The sequence below is a fragment of the Colletotrichum godetiae genome (genome assembly GCF_030913485.1).
Source record: "Colletotrichum godetiae strain CBS 193.32 chromosome Unknown BDP55scaffold_18, whole genome shotgun sequence".
In the NCBI taxonomy this organism is placed as follows: domain Eukaryota; kingdom Fungi; phylum Ascomycota; class Sordariomycetes; order Glomerellales; family Glomerellaceae; genus Colletotrichum; species Colletotrichum godetiae.
This window is the reverse complement of record NW_026851266.1, coordinates 27,253-50,209: the sequence shown is the minus strand read 5'-3', so window position 1 is coordinate 50,209 and position 22,957 is coordinate 27,253.

The following is a 22,957-nucleotide window of genomic DNA, read 5'->3' as shown; positions in this document are numbered from 1 at the left end:
TGACAAAAACGGATGCTACTCCAGCTCCAGACGTCGAGAGACACTGCAGAGAGAAGTAGAAGCTGGGGTGGGTATCATAAAAATCGTCAAGTCAAACAAGCCGCACCAAGACGTGTAGGGTGCGTAGTTGTAAACGCAGTTTCGAGATGGGTAGAAATCAATCGAGGTCCCCTTGCGCTAAGACGGGATGGTTGAGGCACCGAACATTGAAAGTGCTGCGAAGCCCTGTTCTTTCCCGGTTGTTCTGGACTGTGGCACGTTGGCTCCTGCGCGGGTTGAGTTCGCAGCGTCCATTCAGCGGTCTGAGCAGGGGTCCGGCTGCCGCGGAGTGGATCTCAGGGTCCGGAGTTTTGTTTCGTCCGTCCCGAATATCGAAGTGGGTCCATCATCATTAGGTAAGGCAGACACCATCCCAAACTAATCTTCTTGTAGACGTTCGGCACGTGACAGCCGAAGGTTGTGGATGATGAAGCTTCGGCCAACCAGCGCAGCAGAAATTGCACCTGCATAATTATGTCATCGTGCCTTTCAACGTGCTGCACCTCAACATATTCATGATTTCTGTTTGGTGTTTCCCCTTGAGCTAACTTTTGACTTAGAAAAGCATGCTGCCGAGCCAAATTACTATCAGTATTGATTGAAAGATACTTTTGTTACTTAACACCTGCCTACTAGACGAAAGATGCTCTTGGGCACGCCCATCCAGCTTCTGTTAACCACCATCCCAAGTGGCATGTAAAAGAGGCCATGGCTAGGTATCCGGACTGCATACTCGAATCGCCAATAACTGGTTCTCGGCCAAGGGCATCCATCATCATCATCATCATCATCATCACATGGGTTACTCCAGATGCCGGCCATTCGGTTGCGCCTCCGAGCTCCAACATTCCAAGCGGGTGAGCCACACTTGCGTGCCTGGCAATGCAGTGCTGCACTGCTGCGTCACTCCAACGTCTTCTGGTCCACTTGATTGGACCCCTCATCCGTGCTGGCTAGATTGTTTTGGGGGATTGTGGCTAATGACACTCATGTCTACCAATCATCCAGACTCGTCCGTGCCTCCGACAGCAGGGTTGGTCAATCCAGTGTCTTGCTTGTTAATATGCTTTGTGCGGAGAGATTATGAGAAGGCCGACCTAGATAGAGACATGGGATGGTGTGGATGTCGACAGGCATGGAAGCGAGGGATCGAACGGGAGATACCGTAGAAACTCGAGCAACTCGAACTTGCGCTAGCCCGTGCCAGCCCTACTAGCGCTCTAGTAGAATCATAATACTACCTAAAGTAGTTAAATACGGCCGCTACCTATTTTTAGCATAGGTTAATATTTTAATCGATCTAATCAATAAGAGCTCGCCGTTGAGGCCGGACCTATAATTAATATAATTTAATAATTATTTTAGCTTTCTCGTCGGTTTTAAGCTTTTTTTATTAAATTAGTAAAAAGGGTAAAAGTGTTAATTAGAAATAGTCGTACGTAAGTAACCGAGCCCCTAATTATCCCCTAGCTTATTACCTTTAACGGGCCCCTATTTATATAGCGGTTGGATTATTAAGTTGACGAACTGCTTATTAATATTATTACGGACTTTTTTTATTATAAAAATATACTTTAATCCATTATTTAGAATAGTAAAGTCTAGAATCTCCTTTTATAGTATCTTTTATTTAATATAGGCTTTTATATTAAAGAGCTTTTATTTAATGTAATTAATAGTTTTAGTAGGTACGTTTTTAATCCGGATCTTATTAACCTAGCTATTATCGGGCCGAATAGATATTCTGTATTTGTTATGGCTAGCTAGTCGTAGTGAGTATGTTTGTAGAAGTTAAGGCTACGATATTAAGTAAATAGTGTATCGTAGTTATAGATAGCTTCCCTAAAGCTATATCTATAAGTCGTAAGGTAAGTAAGGCTTCGGTGATTAATTATAGTCTTATTAGAAGGGTTCTTAGTAAAGATAGCTGAAAGTGATTATAAGATTTGATATTAAGTTGATTATTAAAGAAGCTATGGAAAGTCTGTTTTTGAGCCCGGCTTAAGTCTATCTTATATATAAGTCTCGTTCCTGAATATATCCTTTATAATACTTTATTTTATTTATTAGTAATTAAGGGTGGATATAAGTGATTACTTATTTAGGGTAATTATAGTAATTACTTTATTGTTTAATTATTTTTTTTATTTATACGTAACTTATTTTATAATTTTTTTGTTCTATAGGGTAATTCCTATATTCCTTAGTCTTATATATATATAGTATACCGTAGCTGCCGTAAGTTTATAGGGTAGGCCCTAGTCTTGGTTATGTATATTAAGTCGTAATATTAGGTCTCTTTTTTAAAGGTCTAGTCCTATAGACCTATAAATAAATCGATAGAGTCCTTTATTTAGTTATTTCGGGCTTCTTAGGAAATGTTTTTATTAAAATGTCTATTAGTTCTTTAACTTATCGTTGCCTTAAACTAGTTTTTGAAATAAAAGAGCGTAGTTTTGAAATTATAATATTTTACTCGTTTTATTGCTTAGTAGGTCGGAAGTGTAAAATATTTAAGGGAAAATCGAAGTATTACGAATATACTTATTATAATCGTTTTTATAATACGTCGGTTAGTACGATTTGTGATCGTGAGTTTTTTTTAAGTAGTAGTATTTTTATTTTATTAATGCGAGTATAATAGATCGTTTTTTAACCGAGGCTAATTATTTAGAACGTAAAGAGGAGATAGAAGAATCTCTTTTTTAAAAATAGGTAGAAGCTTTATATTGGGTATAGGTTAAAATAGACGAATTTTTATCGAAGTTAGATTATTTATAGAAGGTAAAGAAGATAGTTTTTAAAAAGGGTAGGGTGATTCTTAGTCTTTCTAAGGAGGTGGTTTTTTCTAACGAGTCCTTATTAGTACGGGAGGTATAATTTAGTAGTGCTTTTAGTATAATCGATTAGGATGCCGTAATAGTTAGGAGTTTTAGTTTTGATTTTGATTTTAGTATTTTTTAAGAAGTTACCGAGAGTTTTGGAGGTTCGTAATAGGTTCTTATATATTTTTTTTATATTCGTAGTTTTTTTATTTAATTAGGAATTCTCGTGTTTTATTCCTAACCCTATAGTCGATAATTTGTTCGATTTCGTATTTTAGTTCGTTTAGTTCTATAATAATATGGTCTTTTATATATAAACCTTTTAGTGCTGGTTTGAGAAGTGAAATATAAAAGATTAGATAACACTTTATTATGTTTAGGAGTCTTAATTTGTAATTGACGTTTGAGACTTTTTAAATAATTTCGAAAGGTCTAAGTTTTTTATAGTCTAATTTGTTGCTTAGTCGTTTTGTTTTAATGTTATGGCGAAGAAGATAGGCGCTATTTCCCTCTTTTAAAGTTGGTCTTTTAATTTTTAATCTATTTACGTTTTTCTTTATACGTTGGCGTACGAATTCGAGATTTAAAGATGTTTTTTTTTAGATTTTTTTAAGTTTTACTACGTCTATTATTACTTTTATAGCTTATAGTCTTTATCGTACTTCTTTATATATTATTAATTAGAATCCGTAGTTTAGGTAAAATAGAGATTTTTTTATACTTTTGCTAACTATATTATTATATACAAATTAGGCTATTAGTAATAATATTACCTAATTGTTTTAATTATAGTTTATATAATAACGGAGATATATTTCGAGAATCTAATTGATTTTTTCTATTTAACTATTAGTTTATGGGTAAAAAAAGGTTAATAATTTATAATCTATATTAAGTTACGAGATTAGAGATCTTTAAAACTTTAAAATAAATAGAGAGCCTTTATTAAAGACGATTTTTTTCGGTCTATTATAGTTAGTAATAACGTTTTTAAGGAATATATATATTAATTCCTTTATATTATTAGATTCTTTATAGGGTATAAAGTAGGCGAATTTAGTAAGTCGGTCGATTATAATTAAGATACTATCGTATTATATATTCGTAAATGGTTTTTTAGATTTTAGTAATTTGACGATAAAGTCCTATATAATTGATTATTATGTTTCTATAGGTGGTTATAATAATTATAGTTCGTTATAAGGTTTATGCGGGCTATTTTTGCTTTTTTTGTAGATTATATAATCTTTAATTACGTCTATAACTTCAGTATATATAGCGGATTTATTATAGTATTATCGAATCCGTTTCTATATTTTAATAACTCCTTAGTAGCTATATACGGGTATATTATAAATTTCTATAATAAGCTTAAGGGTTATCTTTCCAGTCGGGCTAGTATTAATCTTTCTAGTTAATATAAGAAGCTTCGTAGTTAGTATAAGGTTACCGTTTTTTATTTATTTAAGGATAACTTATATTTCCTCGGGAACTGTAATTTTGTAGTTAGGTCTTTTATTAAGAGCGTCTGCCTTACTATTTTTGAAATTTTTTCAATAAATAATTCGGAAGTTGTATTTTGATAGGAATTTGCTCTATCTAACTTATCGCTTATTTAGGTTCTTATTTATTATGAAGTTTATAAAATTTTTATAGTTTATATAGACTGTAACTTTATATTTAGTTCTAGATAATTATGGCCTCTATTCTTAAAATACTTTGATAATAATTATTAATTCTTTATTATATATTTGCTAGTTTAGTTTTACTTTATAAAATAATTTAGAATAGAAATAGTATAAGTAAAGTTTTCCTTACTCGTCTCGTTATCCTAGGATAGCTTTTATAGTAAAGTCCGAAGCGTCGGTCTTGACTTTAAAAGGTTTTCGGGGATCTAGGATTATAGTTACTAGCTCGAAGACGACTATATTTTTAACTTTAATAAACGCCTCTTCATACTTAAAGTCCTAAACAAATAGGTTATTCTTTTATATTAAGTTATTAAGAGGTCTAATAATATTAATATAGTTTTTAAGGAATCGTTAATAAAAATTAATAAATTTTAAGAATCTTTATACGTCCTTAATGTTCTATAATATAGGCTAGTCCTTAACGGCTTCCATTTTTAAGGCTTATATATGAATTTATTTTAATATAATAGTATATCTAAGGAAATCCACCTTCTATATATAGAACTCGTACTTAGTAAGTTTAGTATATAGTTTAGTATCCTAGAGTTTTTAAAATACTATATAGATATATTTTTTATATGTTTTGAGGTCGGGAAAGAAGATAAGGACGTCGTCGATATAAATAATAATAAAGATATTAACGTATTTCCAGAGTATATAGTTGACTATTATTTAAAAGGTTGCCGGCGTATTAGTAAGTCCGAAGGGTATAATGAGGTATTTAAAAAGTCCTTTATAAGTTTAGAATGCCGTTTTTTATTCGTCTCTTTTTTTAATTTAAATTTAGTTAAATACTTCTTTAAGGTTTATTATAGTGAACCAACTAGCTCCGTATAATAGGTCTTTAAGTTTAATAATAAGGGGTAAAGAATAGTAATTCTTTTTTATAATTTCGTTAAGTTTTTTATAGTTAATAATAAGTCTTAGTTTCTTTTTTTTTTCTTTAGTATAAAGAATAAGGGTACTCCTATAGGAGAATTTAATAGTTAAATATATCCTTTATTGAGTTTTTTATTGATATATTTATTAAGGTATTCCTATTCTTCTTGATTTATAGGGTATATTAGGAAGAACCTAGGTTATATTCCTTTTTTAAGTTCGATTTTTATATCTTAGTTACTATGTTTTAGTAATTTTATTTTTTTAGGTTTTATAAATAGTTTTATATATTTCCGGTATTCTTTAGGTATAGTTTAGAGTTATTATGATCCTTAATTGTCGGTACCTAGTGCGAAATTCTTATAGTTTTTTATTATCTTAATAAAAGTTATATATTGTATTTGTTTTTGTTTTTTAGGTATTATGATGAATTTGTTTAAACCCTTTTTTTAAGTTGTTTAGTAACTAAATTTCCCTATTAAATTTAGCTAGTTATCTAGTCTATTTATAGGTTATATTTTCGTAACTACGAGATTCTTAAGATGACGTCGATATTTCTAATCTCTATAATGTCGTATCGTAGTTGCTTTTAATAATTATTAATAATTGTTAAGAGGTATACGGTCTCTTGATAGATATATCCTTTATCGTAATTAATTCTTTTTCCTTTTATATTTTATAATCGGTATAGGTTATTTTTATATATTTATAGTATATTAAGTTCATTTATTATTCTTAATAATATATAATTTTCTTATATGCCGCTATCGATTATAGCGTATAATCTTTGTTTATATATATTGAATAGAACTAATAGGTATATATCGTTATATTATTTAGTTATATATAGGAACTTATCTTTAATATTCGCCTTTCGTCGTTCTTTTACGATTAGCTTTTTTAGTTTTTTATTATTCTTTTCCTTAATCGGTTTTTTTATTTGATTAGTTCTTGTCGTTCTCTTTATATTTATACTTTATAGATATAGTGGATTTAGTATTAGTCGTATTTATATTCGTATTAGTTTATATCCTAATTATATTGGTAATTTATAGGAAAGTTTAGGTCTAGTTTAAAGGTCGCTCTATTGGTTTTATTAAAGTAGATAAATATCTAGTTTAGTAATTAGTCGTCGATATAGACGTCCTTAATAGGTTAGTTGTCGTATCTTTATAAGTAGAACTAATTATCTTTTTTAAGTAAGAGGTACTAAAGGTATTTATTATTTAGGTACTCTACCTAAAATAACTCCTTATAAAATACATCCTTAATGTCGAGTAGAGAGTAATCCTTCTTAATTTAGGGTATTATTAATACTTTTTTAAGTTCCCTTATTCTATAAAATTATAGGGTTTATTTGTTATTGAGTAGGTCGATGTTTTTATATTTTAGTTTATTAGAATCTTCTTTAAAGCTAGTATCGTTAATATTAAAATAGGATCTTTAACTGATTTCCGTTTAAATATATTATCGTACGACCTTATAAAATTCGTCTAAATTATAAAGTAAATCTTTATTAAAAACGAAGCTACTAGAACTAGCCTATAGTTCTTTATTAATTTAGAAGTCGATCCTTTTTTTGATTTCTTTAAAGTTAAGGTCTGGTCTTTTAATAATTTCGATTTTATTTTTATATAATAGGTCTTTAAATTATTCCTTAACCTTATATTACGGCTAACTAGTCGTAATAAATATATTTGCAGAAATTAAGGCTACGATATTAATAAATAGCGTATCGTAGTCGTAGATAGCTTCTTTAAAGCTATATTTATAAGTTGTAAAGTAAGTAAGGCTTCGGTAATTAATTATAGTCTTATTAGAAAGGTTCTCAATAAAGATAGCTAAAAATAATTATAAGATCTAATATTAAGTTGATTATTAAAAAAGCTATAGAAAGTCTATCCTTAAGCCCGGCTTAAGTCCATCCTATATATAAGTCCTATATACTATCTAAATAGTTCCTTTATAGTTAGGACCGATATTACGATATCGGTCCTATAGAAATAGACCGCCTTTATTTTATTAGTCTTATTTATAGACCGCTTATCGTCCGTCGGTCCTTTTTATTATTACGTAACTTACCTATAGTTCTTCCATTCCAAAAAGAGTTATCTTAAATCCGTTCCTCCATATATATAATATAATAGCCGCCGTAGGCCTTATAGGGCAAGACCTTAGCCTCGTTATATATATTAGGTCGTAATATTAGCTCCTCCTCTTAAAGGTCTAGTCTTTTAGGCCTATAAGTAAGTCGTCTATTCCTAAGTTAGGGAATCGTTAAGTATTTTATTAAAATATACTAATACAATATTAGGTCGAATTAAAAAATCGAATTTTAAAATAAAGTTTAGAAAAATAAAATAAAAGATCATAAGTACCTTATTCTTTTAAAATTTATTAAAGCTTATTCGATTATTACTAATATACTTTATATTTATTATTTCTGTATAAAGGTCCTATATCGGTTTAATAAAGGTTCTTCTTATTATCGGATTTATATTAAGGTAAAAAAGTCTTACGACAGGGTATTAATAACTTCAACTTATAAGTTTATTTATTATTATTTTTTTATATCTTTTAACGTTCTTTTATAATTTAAAAATTTAATATCTAATAGAGAGAATAGGATAAAAAAGAGGAGAAGGCAGGTAAGGAGCTATTAAAGTTTTATAAAGAGTTAACCCGTCTTTAATTATTAATAGCTACTACTACTAGTTATTTATCCTATATTTAGAAAACTTAAAAGTTAGTACGTAAATATTAAGCCGAGATTTTTTATCATAAAATATAAAAAATAAATAAATCTAATATTTTAAAGTCCGTATTAGATGCTTATAAATATAGGATAGTTAAGGAGTTATAATTTATATAAGTTCCTAATAATATAGACTAATTTATTTTCAGGATTAGTAATAAGTTCTCGTTTTTAGGTCCGTTAGTATAGTCTTCCGATAATCCTTAAGGAATCGCCGGGAATTTTAAAGGTTCGTAATAAGTTCCTATATATTTTCCTTATATCCATAGTTTTTCTATTTAATTAGGAATTCTCGTATTTTATTCCTAACCCTATAGTCAATAATTCGTTCGACTTCATATTTTAATTTATTTAGTTCCATAATAATATAGTCTTCTATATACGAACCCTTAGGTACTAGTTTAAAAAGTAATAAGATCTTACATAGCTTTCTAATATAGTAAATACCTAGATTTTGCCCGTCTCTTTTTTAATTACATAGAGCTACGGCCCTATATCCTTACTCGTATATAGTTCAATAGGCGGTCTCTTTACTATAATTTAACTTCAGTACCGAACTAGCGATAAATTATAAATTAGTAGAAAGAGAAGTTAAAGATAACCCACTATTAGCGATTATTAATACTCTTTAAGCATTATAACGCTAGCCTTATAAGCACTTAAAATTAAGATCGTACCTTATATACTATATAATAGGATGAATGGTAATTAATAAATTCCTAAGCCCGCTATATTCTTATAGTAATATAGTTAGAGCCCGTCCTATATTATACCTAGCCGGCCTAGATACTTAAAGCCGTAGCCGTTTTTAGCTATTTTATTACGGCGGCGGGCATTCTTTTTAAAAAAAAGCCGTCAATAATAAAATCGATTAGGCCCTAATAGCTTATTTCCTAATATAAATCCGGTAATAATATAGAAATAACAATCGGCTACTTTTTATAGCGTACTCTATAAGTTCTAAATAACGATATTTATATTTAGCTATTTATTATAGATGGCTCTAAACTCCCTTATTTAATATATATAAGGGTAAGTCGTTAATAGCGAGATACTCTTTTAGATCTTACTACCGACGGAGCCGAAAATCTATAATTGCTCTTAGTCCCTTAATTATAGGTCTCCGATAATATTTAATTTATAATACGGGTATAGCGAAAATAGTATAGTTAATTTTTAAGGGAGGAATTTATTTTAGCACTAAACGCTATACTACTAACAATTAAGAGACGGTAAATAGGAAAAATACTAAATTATAGCTTACAAATAAGAGCGTAAAATAAGAGCTCTTATTAAATAAATAGCTTTATTAAACTCACTAGCACTTACAAATATAGCTATATATAATATCTACTTCGACTCTTTAATCTAAATATATGGCTCGTTTATTATTAAGTAGTAAGTAACGTGATCCGATAGACCCTATTTGCATATCCCTTATTCTTTTTAAATACTAATCTTTTTTACTCCCTCGACTACTATATTACTATACGTCTTATAAAGATATAAATACAAGATAGCTATTACAGCCGCAATTTATACTAATATAATATAGCGCACTATATTAAATTATTAATATGGATTTAGCCTTCCTATACCTACCTAGTATAGCTATCGAACTATCGTTAACTACTAATATATAGTTAGATAAAGGTAAATAGAAGATAACGTTCGCATAACTTATCTATATCGTACTCTATAATAAGGAAATAAAGGCAATAGGGCTAGACGAACTCTACTACTAGTTTAAATAAAATACCTAGAGAGTTAATAAAGGAGGTAAAGGATAGAAAAATAATATTCGCTCGAACCTAAATATAAATAAAGTATACTAGTAAGTTACGTTAATAATATGACGGTATAGTTTTTCCTACTAAATCGTAATTTATAATACATAGGCCTTTTAACAAGTAAAACAAAAAAGCTCCCTCTAATAGCTCGCTAAGGTAAGATTAACAGAATTCTAATTAATACATAAGCCCCAAACGGATCGCTAAGCAAATTATAAGAAGAAAGTAAAAGGGTCATTTAAATAAAAGATTAACGCCACATTACTTCTTCCATCTTATACGCCCATTTTACACGACGCCTTACTAAAAAATATATCAGGAAGTAATTATAACGGAAATAGGTTTTAATTATTTATTAACGGCTTTATATTACCCAAGAGGAGCTAGCCAGAAAGCGGTACCTCTACCGAATATCTAATACCAATACCAAATACTTCAACGCAAAACGGCCTAAAATATATATATAATCCGCTATAAGCTTAGAACCTAAATAATAGGCGCTACGTTCACTGGCCCTACTATAACTACCTCTATAGCCGATAATAATTTTATTAAATAGACGTAAATAATATATTACTATTATATATCCCGATAGTATTTACTCCTATATTAACGAGTATAGGTATGGGTTTTAGTCCGCCGTCAGAAACGTTTATATAATAAGAGATCTAATAGTTAAGTCTAGTCTTAGCAAATTATATAGGAGTACGTTATAATACTAAAGTATAGATAGGCTATTATCCAAACGGCGCTAAAATAGAACTATAAATAGTAAATAAAATATATACTATTATACTAGGGAATACATATGCCAATTCGATCTTCCCATACTTAATATATATTAAAAAGCTTACTTACAAAGCCGAATAGACCTATACTTAACTTTAAATAAAGATTCGGACGTAAATGGCTTTAGAGTATTAGCATTTAGATCATAAACGATTATAAATTTATTTAGGGTATCGGGCTTAAAATCCATCCTCCTAGCCCATTTTAGCTTTTAAGTTACCTTCTATACTACCTATAAGACAGATACGCACCTCGTCTACCCAGTATAGCTATTCCTAATCTAATATATAATATATCCTATTATAAATACACTAGCTAGCTATACGTAGCTATTAAAAACTAGACGTACATCATTAAAAGTTTAAATCGTACCTAAAAACTACTAGATAGTCTACTATACCTAAATAGCTAATACTTAAATATACTCGTACTAATAAGAAATATGACTAAAAGGGTTATTATATAAAAACTCGGTATAAATATTATTAAGCCTAATACGACCTAAGGCTACGGCAAGATCTATCTTTTTATCGCCCCGGTTAATATATCTAGTATAAAGCCGATATTAATTACTAATACCGATATCCTACCTTATAAGCGGCTTAGGAGGCCAAAGAAATTTACGCTCTACTATAAAGTTATAGTAAGGCCATTACCAGTCTCTTATAATAGAAATACTATATTTATTATACTATCTATAATGCCGTCCATAATACCGTCCACAATGCTACTTATAACGGTTAAAACTAGCGATTATATTTATAATCATATACTTTTCCTATTTACTAATACTATATATTTCTTTACTAACAATATCGGCAATATAAAAGTCGTCGCTTAGCATTTTACATTATAGCTAAACCTAAATACGCCGTTTATATTATCGATACGGCCCTAATTAATAATTATTATAAATAACAATAAAAAGGATTCTATATAAAGTCGCCTATTATAATCCGTCTATAAGCGAATAAACGCTAACATATCCAAATAATTTTACGGCGTCCATATTATTAACCTAGCCGATAAAATATTTAAGTCTCTCTAACGCCGCCTTAATTCCTTATATTAGGATATATTTAATAACAAGCTATCTTATATAATAAAGATAAAACGGGTCGAGCACGTACTTACTAATTATATCTTTTCGGCTACCCACCTCGCCGGCCTTCTCCACCATATTATAAAGTACGTTAATAGTACCAGTATACCGCCCTTTAACTTCCTCACTATCTTCCAGCTAAATAATTTAATAGCAGCAGATTTACCAGCATACCTTATAAGGTTCCTTACGCACTACGACTCTATCAATAACCTAAAAAGATTCGCTATACCTATTATCGCCTCTAGCTTTATACTAAACTAATACCCTCCGGACATACACCGTATATTTACAGGTATATATCCTTTTTAATCCTTACTAACGGCCCGTAGTCTTTAATCTATACAACGTCTTTTAAATATTCTATAAAGACGTATACTATAACGTATACAGTACCGCCGTCCTTACATAAAAAGGGTCCACTAATTTCCTCCTACTATTTTAGTTCGCTAAGATAGTTAAGGCCTAGATGGTCCGTATATTCTAATAGTTAACAACGGGCCATGCCTCGGCATTACTATATCGATAACTTATTACCGCCTTTATAGAGGACTAGGCTTAGCTTAAGTCCGATAGTATATACTATCTTTATTTACAGTATACTTTATAAATCTTTCTTATATACAGTTACGGTCACTATTTAAACTATATTAAGGTATTTAGCATTATAAGTACGGCCGACCTATAGCTTATCGAAGTTACTAAGTATATCCTTTACGGATAAAACGTTAATATATAAATATATATAAAGCCGGATACTACGTCGGTACGGATCTTATATATCGACGGTAGCAGGACGTAGGGTAAGTACCCCCTTAAAGTATTAAAGTAGCTTAAAGACGATATCGGGCTACCTAGCTATCTAATATAATAAAACTTTAACGTCGTCTTTAGGACGAGCTTAGGTATATTATAGGATACTATCGTTATTACCGGTATAGATATAGGCGACTCCCCTAACTAACCGATTACGATAAGTGCCATTAGCGCCGGCGCCCTTTATATTAACAGGTGGACGGTAGATAAGTATATTGCGCGCTTTAAGTCCCTTTCGAACTACGTATTTACGCCTTACCGGGTTCTATTTATTCCTATTATAGGCCCTCTTATACGACTGATAATGCAGGTCCTTTTTTTTACTATAGTTATACGTGCTGTAACCTTACTTCTATTTGATAGTAGGTACCCGTTATAATATATCGAGAAGGCTTTACAAGATATATTCGGCTCCGAGAGAAGTATTACCGACTACTCAACGGCCGATAGGATGGGTGTTATAGTTAGTATAACGGTTACTACTATATAAGACGTAAGCACCTACATCTTTACTAACTATAATAGAGTTAGCTAGCGGGCCGGCGATTATAGTAGTCTCCTTATCTCTATCCTTATTTTCGTCCTTATCGAGGCCATTTAAAGTGCGCAAGCCGATACTAACGGATTATATAAATTATAAACTCTTAAAGATAGCCGCCAATAGGGGTCGCGTGGCTTTATAGGAGGTATTTATATTTTCCTACATAATTTTATAAGAGGCCTGTGGCTTCTAGTAACTAAATAGTTAATCCGGTTTATAGTATCCGATATATAACCGCTACTCCGTAGTTCGTACTAGCCTTTTTTTTTATTTTTTTTTCCTCCTCCTATCTCGCTCTCTTTTTACTATTTAATATTTAAGCGCCGTAAATAATTATTATAGCCGAGTACTACGGAACGCCGTTAAAAATACTATAACTATTTTATACCTAGGTTTATTAACGGCCTTAGTACCTTTTAGGACGGCGGCTTAGTAGCTAATAACCTATCCTCGATCGCACTATAAGAGGTGGCCGCCCTTTTCCTTAAAGCGCTATACCTAAACTTTCTAGCTTTAATAGGTACTAGCTCCTCCTCAAGCTCGTCCAGTAGCAGGTAATAGAACTACTTTTTTTTCCACTTAGTACGAGCATTCTAGAACTATAATAAAAATAATTAATAATAGGTCATTATATAAAAGAAGGTAGGTCGATCCGGTAAGTTCTTCTACTTCGATATCGAGTTCGACGGCCCTAAACCGCTATTAAATAGCTTATTTAATTTTAACGATAAAAAAGACGATAAGTATACCTTTAAAAGCCTCCCTACCCTAAAACGTTTAATATTATATATAAGGGTAGAGCTATTTGTTTTTAAGCTACGTGCTTTACGGCCGTACTTGTTCTTTAATAGGGGATATAACTACTATAGGTAAATATATTACCGATTATACACTTGCTTTAAAAGCCTAATAGCGTTAATACGGCAGCTTATAAGCAGCAAGGCGTATTTTTATATTAACGGCTATAAAATAGCTTATAATTTTATATTATACTTAGTAACCTTTTTAAATAGCTATTTTTATTTAGATGTAAAGTTTTATATAGCTAGTTTATAAAAGTTATTCGCCGTTTACTTATAGGAGACCGCCGATAAGGGTTACGATATTAATAATTTACCGTTTATTATATAGCGGCTAGTACAGAGTTAAAAGCTCGAGCAGTACTTTAGCACCTTTAATTATTATAAAAAACGGTAATAGGACGATAATAATAACAAAAAAGACGAGGGTGCAAGCCGTAAACAGCTAAGATTAAAGCGGTAGGGTATACATTTAATAAAAAAGGAAAGGATATATAACAGTTCCCTTAAATTAATATATATAATATAACTAAGATAAATAATTTTTAGGCTAAGGCTTATTTTAAACGTAGCATTATTATAGGCAGATCTATACCGCTATACTTTACTTATATAGTGCGAATATAGTATTTTATTATACTATTTTATTTAATATACTCTTTCTTAATATTAGCTAGCATGTTAATCCTTTATTTAGCTATTTAAGTAATATAGTTATTGACTTTAAGCTAATTATATAAATACCCTATAAGTAATCGTACGCCTAAAAACAGCGTGAATTAAAGTATTTTTTAAATTAGCCTAAATTACTATAAAGGAGACTTAATCCCGCCTACCCCGATTAGTCCGGGAATAGATAGGCAACGTAGTCCGAGCTTCTCTAACCTCCTATCGAATATACTAACCGTCGAATAGCGTACCTATTACGGCCTTATTTAGTATATATTATAGACCATAAACTATAGACACCTAGTCGATAAATATAATATCGGAAACAAGGACGACGGTATTAAGTTAAAATAAGAACCTCGATAATATAATACGCCTAGGCTTAAGGCCTAGTACATAGAGCATATTAATATCTACTATAAATACATTTCTAAAAGCCGCAGCATCCATAATAACGAGGACATCACTATAAGGCCATAACTCTAATAACGATATAATTTTTTTATATTTAAGGCCAGGTACATATTATATATATATAATAAATAGGCACTAATAAGTTTACAGTCCCGAAAATAGTAATTCGGCCCGACTAGTACTAACGTCCCTAACTATAACCGAACAATAAAGAATAATTCTTACGAAAATTACTTAAAAAAAATAAAGTAAAATAAAAACCATTATAAAAAGTGCTAAATAGTAAAAAGAGTATATATTTAGAGTATATAGAAGTCGGCTAGCTAGTATTTTCGGGCACCTAATAGTAAGCTATATATAGATACTTTAATAAAAATAGGTAGCTATATTATTAGTCCTGCTCGGTATAGGACGACAGTGGCTCTATTAAACATAGAGAGATAATTTTTTATCCAGAGCTCTAAGGCCTAAGTCCAGACTAAATATATAAGGAATTATTAAGGAAGATATATAGAGTAGCAAGAAAAAACGTCCAAGATAAGAGCTAAAATATAGTCGTTTATAAATTAATTAATTTTACAACGCTTCTAAATCTCTCGCCGGCTAAGAATTTAATATTTATCTTTACCAGGGTAGCCGTACTTTTTAATATATAGTACGTATATAAAATCGAGCATTATTATTATTATCTTAGTTATAATAGTAAGGGATATATCTACCTTACTATATAGTCGCTCGTTTATTTTCTTTTCGGCTAGTAAGTTAGGTAATAGCTTTAATAAACCTTTATATATTAGCCTATCTACATTATAGCGTTATATACGTCTTTAACCTTAGCTTATTTAGCCCTTTTAATAATTTCATTTATTACTAAGATTGGCAAACCGGGCTAATAAAAAAAAACGGGTTTTTTTTAAAATAGTGCTTACTCGTAATATCGGGTCTATAGCTACTATATCCCATAGGAATATTAAATAAATTTTATCCGCAGTAAGTTAAAAACTTAATACATAGCCTTTATGCAGCAATATAGACGGTTTATTTAAGCTTTTATATTTATATAAGAAAGATCTACTAGCTATATACTTATAATAAACTAGTAGTGAGGGTCGAGTATACTAAAGCCTCTATATTTAAATATTTTATTAATATTAGCTAAGCGCGTGCTATATACAATATATTTATAAATTAGAGGCCGTGTACTATAAAAAAGTTAGCTAGATACCGACTACGTAATGCACATTAGGGTATATATCTATAAGGGAAATTTAGTAATAAATAAGCTTAATTTACCCTATTTTTCTTAATTATTAGTATAGAGTGTACTTTATTAGGGTTTATTCGAACGATAGAGTATGGAAAGACTAGCTTAAGATATTTTATACCCGTTAGCTAGAAAGTTATAATAGTAAATAGTATATGCGTACGATGTTATGATATGGCCGTGCTAGGGTAAGATTAGTTTTAAGTACTATGTCTTATTAGAGGATTTAATAAGCTACTATACTAGTACTGGACGTATCGGTATAGGATTTATTTAGATAGCTACTGGAGTTTAGGATAGAATTCCCTTATTATTTTACGTTAATATATATAATATATAACTATCTAATTAAAATACCGGGTGCGGTTTTTAAAAATAGGTAATATTATATAGCTATACTATCCGACGAAAGTTAAGCTTTGTTGGGGGTTTGCTACGGGATTTGTTATGGGAGGTGGTAATAGGCTTACTAGTACTTTTATAGTAATATACTATTATTAAATATAGACCGTATAGTATAGTATATAATTATGTTGATAGTTAATAATAATACAACTTCGATGGGCTATACAGGAGAGATATAAGGCATCGTTCTAGCCTTTAAGACCGCTTAGATAGAGGAATAGAGTGGGGGCTATAGGAGTAAAGCTTTCTTTCGATATGTACTGTAAAACGACGTTGTCGATTACGGGTAGCGATTATTAAAGTACTTTTTTAACAAGATAATAATAGATAACCTAGCCTAGCTACCAAATTAAAAAATAAGAAAGATATAGTAACATATACTACCTACGTACTAAATTTTAGAAGATGGGCCCATTATAACTCGTAATACTATACCCCTAATATTATTTTAGTACGAGGGTTTATATACAAGGCTTTATATATAAAGATTTATACCTAGACTTACTATACACTTACGGTAGTAAGCTAGAACCGACTTAAAAAAGAGTATTAATAAGGGAAATATCTCTGGGTACTAAAGTTAACTAGTTAGTTAAGCCTACGGCTTAGCCTAAATATACTTTTTATTTAAAACTATATTAAGTAATAAAAGTAACTAATAGCTATAACGGATTGCCATGCTACCTAGCTCTAGTTTTGCATTTCTAGGCGCACTATATAAGCATATAATATAAATACGATATAGCTACGACTAAAATTAATTTCTAGCTTATAATATCTAGGTTTGCTTTATAGCTCTATTAGGTCCACCCTTTAAGAATTATGCCCGCCCGACCTTAAAAGGCTCGTATTAACTATTATATTTATAATCCCTAGCCGAACTATTTCTACTACTAAAGATATTTTTAAAAGCATTTCAAAGCCACTTATATATCCGTTAAGCTATAAAATGTAGCATAAACGGCCGGCTCTTACTAATACTACGAAGGAAGAAGGGATAAACTAGCGTACTATATTATATAGCCTTTAATAATATTGCCTTACTTTTAATCCCTTTTAATACCCTAATGGCTAGCTATACTAATCTGGCTAGTATTAGATATATAGTAAATTTAGAATTTATTATAACTATACGAGTATCTTAATATAAGCTTAATATAACACTTATAAACTACTATCTAACTAACAATATATACCCTTAATCGTTTATAGTAAAGGCTCCTTACTATTATTAATATTATAATACTATATATATACAAGAGTAACCTTAAAAGGGCTTTTTATATATTATATAAAAATCCGTAATAATAGCCATTACGACGAAACGGTATCCTTATAAATAGAAACTAAACATAAGAGCTCTAAAAGTATAACCATATATTAAAAATAGCAAACGTTATTTTATTTTTAATTATAAAAACGATCCATAAGCTACTAGAGCCTAACTAACTAATTACTTAATAGCTAGCGGGTAATATCTACCGTCCTAGGCACTTAGGCACTATCATATACTATTATACGTTATTATATCTCTATATTAGCTCTATTACTAAAAAGGATAGGTTCCTAAGCGGTATTATAAAGAGGTTATAAAGTCCGAATTTTACTACCCATATCGCTTAAAGAAAAGTATTTCGGCAGCATTATTAGAATAGTTATTAATAGAAAATAAAAGAAATATAAAAGCCGTTACTCGGCCTCGTTAAGAATATTCATTTAACGGAAAATATAGAAGCTATTATTCGGCCTTATCGAGAATATTTATTTAATAGAAAATAAGAAAATATAAAAGCCGTTGCCTAGCCTCGTCAAGAATGTCTATTTAATAAAAAATAAGAAAATATAAAAACCGTTATTTAGCCTCGTCAAGAATATTCATTCAATAGAAAATATAAAAGCCGTTACTCGGCCTTATCGAAAATATTTATTTAACGGAAATTAAAGAAATATAAAAGCCATTACTCGGCCTCATCAAGAATATCTATTCGACAGAAAATATAAAAGCCGTTACTCGGCCTCATTAAAAATTCATTAACAGTACCGCTATATAATAACGTTAACATAAGGTCAATAATATCTTAGCAATAAGGTAGAGCTAGAAGCCCAGCCCACTAAGAAAACTCCCAAATCTAAATAAAAAAAGACTTCCTTACTTATACTTTTATTAACCTCCTTTTCTCTACTTAGAATTAGTAATATTAAAAGAGTCAAGCTAGCTTATTATACAATAATATTAGAGTCCCACTATATACCTTTAGAAAATAAATATTCTTATATTTTAGATAATCGCTAGGTAAGCGTTATAGCGGGGGTTTAAAGGTAAACTTTAAACTTATAGGTTTTAAATAAATAAACGGCTACGGTAGATTTTTAATAGGCTCGATCTAGATTAAGTCTAGATTAGACGACAAAACTATAAAGCAACCGGGTATTAGATCTAGACTATTAAATAAAAAGTAAAAGTAAAAAGTTAACAAAGAGTATAGAAAATAAAAGAGGCTCAGTAGGCGGGTCCTAGCCCGGGATATAGGGCGTATATAAAGGACCTATGTTTTTTCTAAGTGCGGCCTAATTTATTACTAATGTCTAATACTAATGTCTAGCGGGACCATCTAGCAACGCATCTTTTAATATAACCCCCCTCCTCCCTACCTTTCTAAATAGATCCACCTTTATCTACAACTAAATATAGCACTAATATCTAACGCTAATACCTTAAAATAGTAATGTTTTGTTCCTATCTACTTCTTTTTTAATAACTAACGTAACTATAATTATATTATAATATTAAGAATTATTATACCGCTTTCTACCCTTTAAATAGGGGTTAACTTTATACCGAAAAATAACGAACTTCCTAATTATAACCAAAGCCGATTCCTAAAGATTTTATTATCTTTTTAACTCTCTAGCATATTAAAATCTAACTGCTTACAGTAATAAGGTATTATAAATAAAAAGTATATATACTTACGCCACAAGAGATAATTACGACTATTACTTTTTAAGGGAATTGTCTTTTAGTTTATTATTTAATATATTTAAGTATATGGTTATTTCGTCTTCTCCTTTAATAATAATATTATAGGTCCTATACCTATTATAGTTATAACGTCGATCGGGCGTTTTAATAGTAACTTTTTTTCTTAGGTATATATTTTAGGTATTTATAGTTTGGCCTGTGGATACTGAATGAGAAAAGTAAGATTATTTAGTAATTATTAATTATATGTTACTTCCTCATGGCAATACACTTTATCTTTTTAGACTTAACCTATATAAGCTAGGCCAAAGTCGTTTTTATTATATATATACGATTATAATTAAAAGTATAAGAGTGACTACTGTTAAAGTTAGTAAACTTATTAAATAGGAGTAATCAAAGTGTTACGGCCAGCTAGTTATAATAAGTATATTTATAGAAATTAAGGCTACAATACTAAATAAATAATATATCGTAGTTATAAATAACTTCCCTAAAGCTATATTTATAAATCGTAAAATAAGTAAGGCTTTAATAATTAATCATAGTCTTATCAAAAGGGTTCTTAATAAAGATAGTTAAAAGTAATTATAAAATTTAATATTAAGTTAATTATTAAAAAAGTTATAAAAAGTCTATCCTTAAGCCCGGCTTAAATCTATCCTATATATAAATCCCGTATATTATCTAAATAGTTCTTTTATAGTTAAGACCTATATTATAATATCGGTTCTATAAGGGTAAACTGCTTTTATTTTATCGGTCCTATTTATAAACCGCTTATTATCCGTCGGTTTTTTTTATTATTACGTAATTTACCTATAGTTCTTCTAATTTAAGAGGAGTTATTTTAAACTCGTTCCTCTATATATATAATATAGTAGCCGCTGTAGGCCTTATAGGGCAAGACCCTGGCCTCGTTATATATGTTAGGTCGTAATATATCTATATTTATATATATAATATAGAATATAATAAGAATAAAAAGAATCCTTACGAGCTCTAGTACGTAAGATATTAGCTATATTAGCCCTTTCTCTAGAAGCCTCTATTTCGATATTAAAATTTAGAATATCTCTAGTAGCCTTTGACCTTTAAGGCCGACCTTAACGGTCGACCTTTATAGTCGACCTTAACGGCCTGCGCCGCTATATAACCTACCCACCTGTATTACATCGTATCTTTTAAATTAAAATCACTATATTAAGTTAGGCGCGTATATAGGGCATATTATGTATATTATATAGTTGAATTGCGTACTATATTATATAAATTCCCTTAAAAGTTAATCCCGTTAAGGTTGATCTTTTGCGCTTATAAAGCTAGAAAAAAACTACTATATAGCCTAAACTTCTATAAACTTACTTTATTACGACTAGCTAGCCGTAATACGTTGGTCCTTAATGGGCCCGAACTTTAGGTACCTAGTGGACCCTTTAAGGGTTATATAACCTCTAGACCGCTAAGCTTAAAGGCCTAATATATTAAAATCTATTTACTATTTTATTTTTTCCTTTTTTATATTAAGTTATATTTATTAGGTTAATATAATAGCGTTCTAACCTACCTTAAATTCTTTATTGTAATACTATTTAACATCGTTTATAAAACTATTATTTTTTAAAAACGGAACGATAATATTTTAATTTATTAAACCTATTATATTAATTAATTACCCTTATTAAAAAAACATATAAGATAAGCCGAGCAATAGCCGACCTAATATTTATATAAAATAATCGATATTCTTTAAATATATACGCCCTTTTTATTAAATATTATAGCCTAAAGATAGAGCTATAGGGGATAAATATCCCTCTATACCGACGGTTTTTAATAAAGTTATTATTTTTATAATTAATATTAAAATATTATAGATATTAATAATAACACTAAGCTCCTTATATTTAACTTTAAGGTCGATTTTGTAAAGTAACTATTAAAATAGTTCTTACTTTCTATTTTATAAAACGACCGCCTTATTTATTTTTATTATATTATTAATAAACTCGTATTCTTAATCTAGATTTACAATAAGGGACTTTTTGGTATTATTAAATATTACGGCGTTAATTTCGAGCTTATTTAAGACCTTTATAACCGAAATAAGGGTACTATTTTATATAAATAGGTTAAAAATCAATTGAAAATATAGATTACTTAATATTAATTAGAATAGGTATTAGTCTGTATAATCGACTAGCTAAATAATAATACCGAGCGCCTTTATAAAATAATTAAAAAAAATATCGAGATTTTATATATTATAGCTAAAGAGCTACGAACTATTAAAAAGGCTTTTAATAAAGTACTTAATATTAATACTATATTAAACAAGCGTATTAAGTAATTAAAAAATAGCTCCTAAATCAGCGTTGATGTCGATAATAACGGTATTAATACCTACTACGCTCTAAAATAGCACCTTATTCGATTCGGGGTTTAGAGTAGCCGTAAGGCTACCTTTATTTTAGTTTATTAACTTTTTTAAAAATTAAATAAAATACTTAATGTCCTTACCTTTACGGGTAATAACGATAATAAGGGCCTAAAGTTCCCTTATTAGCTTTAGTATATTATAAAGCGCCTTAAAAATGCAAACTTTAATACCGACGGCTATTATTTAAAATATATTATTAATAAAATTAGCGGTACGGCGGCTAAATTTATCTATTTTATACTAGCCTTTAACGAAATTATTATAGCGGACTAGTTATTATACGAGTTTAAATCTATTTATATTAGTTTTATTATTATAAATAATATTAGTTAAAAGCTAAATACCCTTTTTATTATTCTTAAGGACGTCTATTAAAAGCGCTCTATATTTACTAAACTTACCTATATTAATAAGCTCTTTATTTACTTCTAGAACTAGGCCGTTTTTAAATACCTAAATAAAGATACTACCTTTTAAAAATATATTAAGTACGTTACCTAGTTTATTAATATTATATAGCCCTTATTTATTTATAACGGGACTTTAAAAAGTATTATATAATGGTTTTTTTCCAGCTTTATAGGTATAAAAGATTAACCTTAACGGGATCAACTTTTAAAGGAATTCACATAATATAGTACGTAATTTAACTATATAATACGCGTAATATACCCTATATACGCGCCCAACTTAATATAGTAATTTTAATCTAAAAAATACGATATAATATAGGTAGGTAAGTTACTTATACGGCG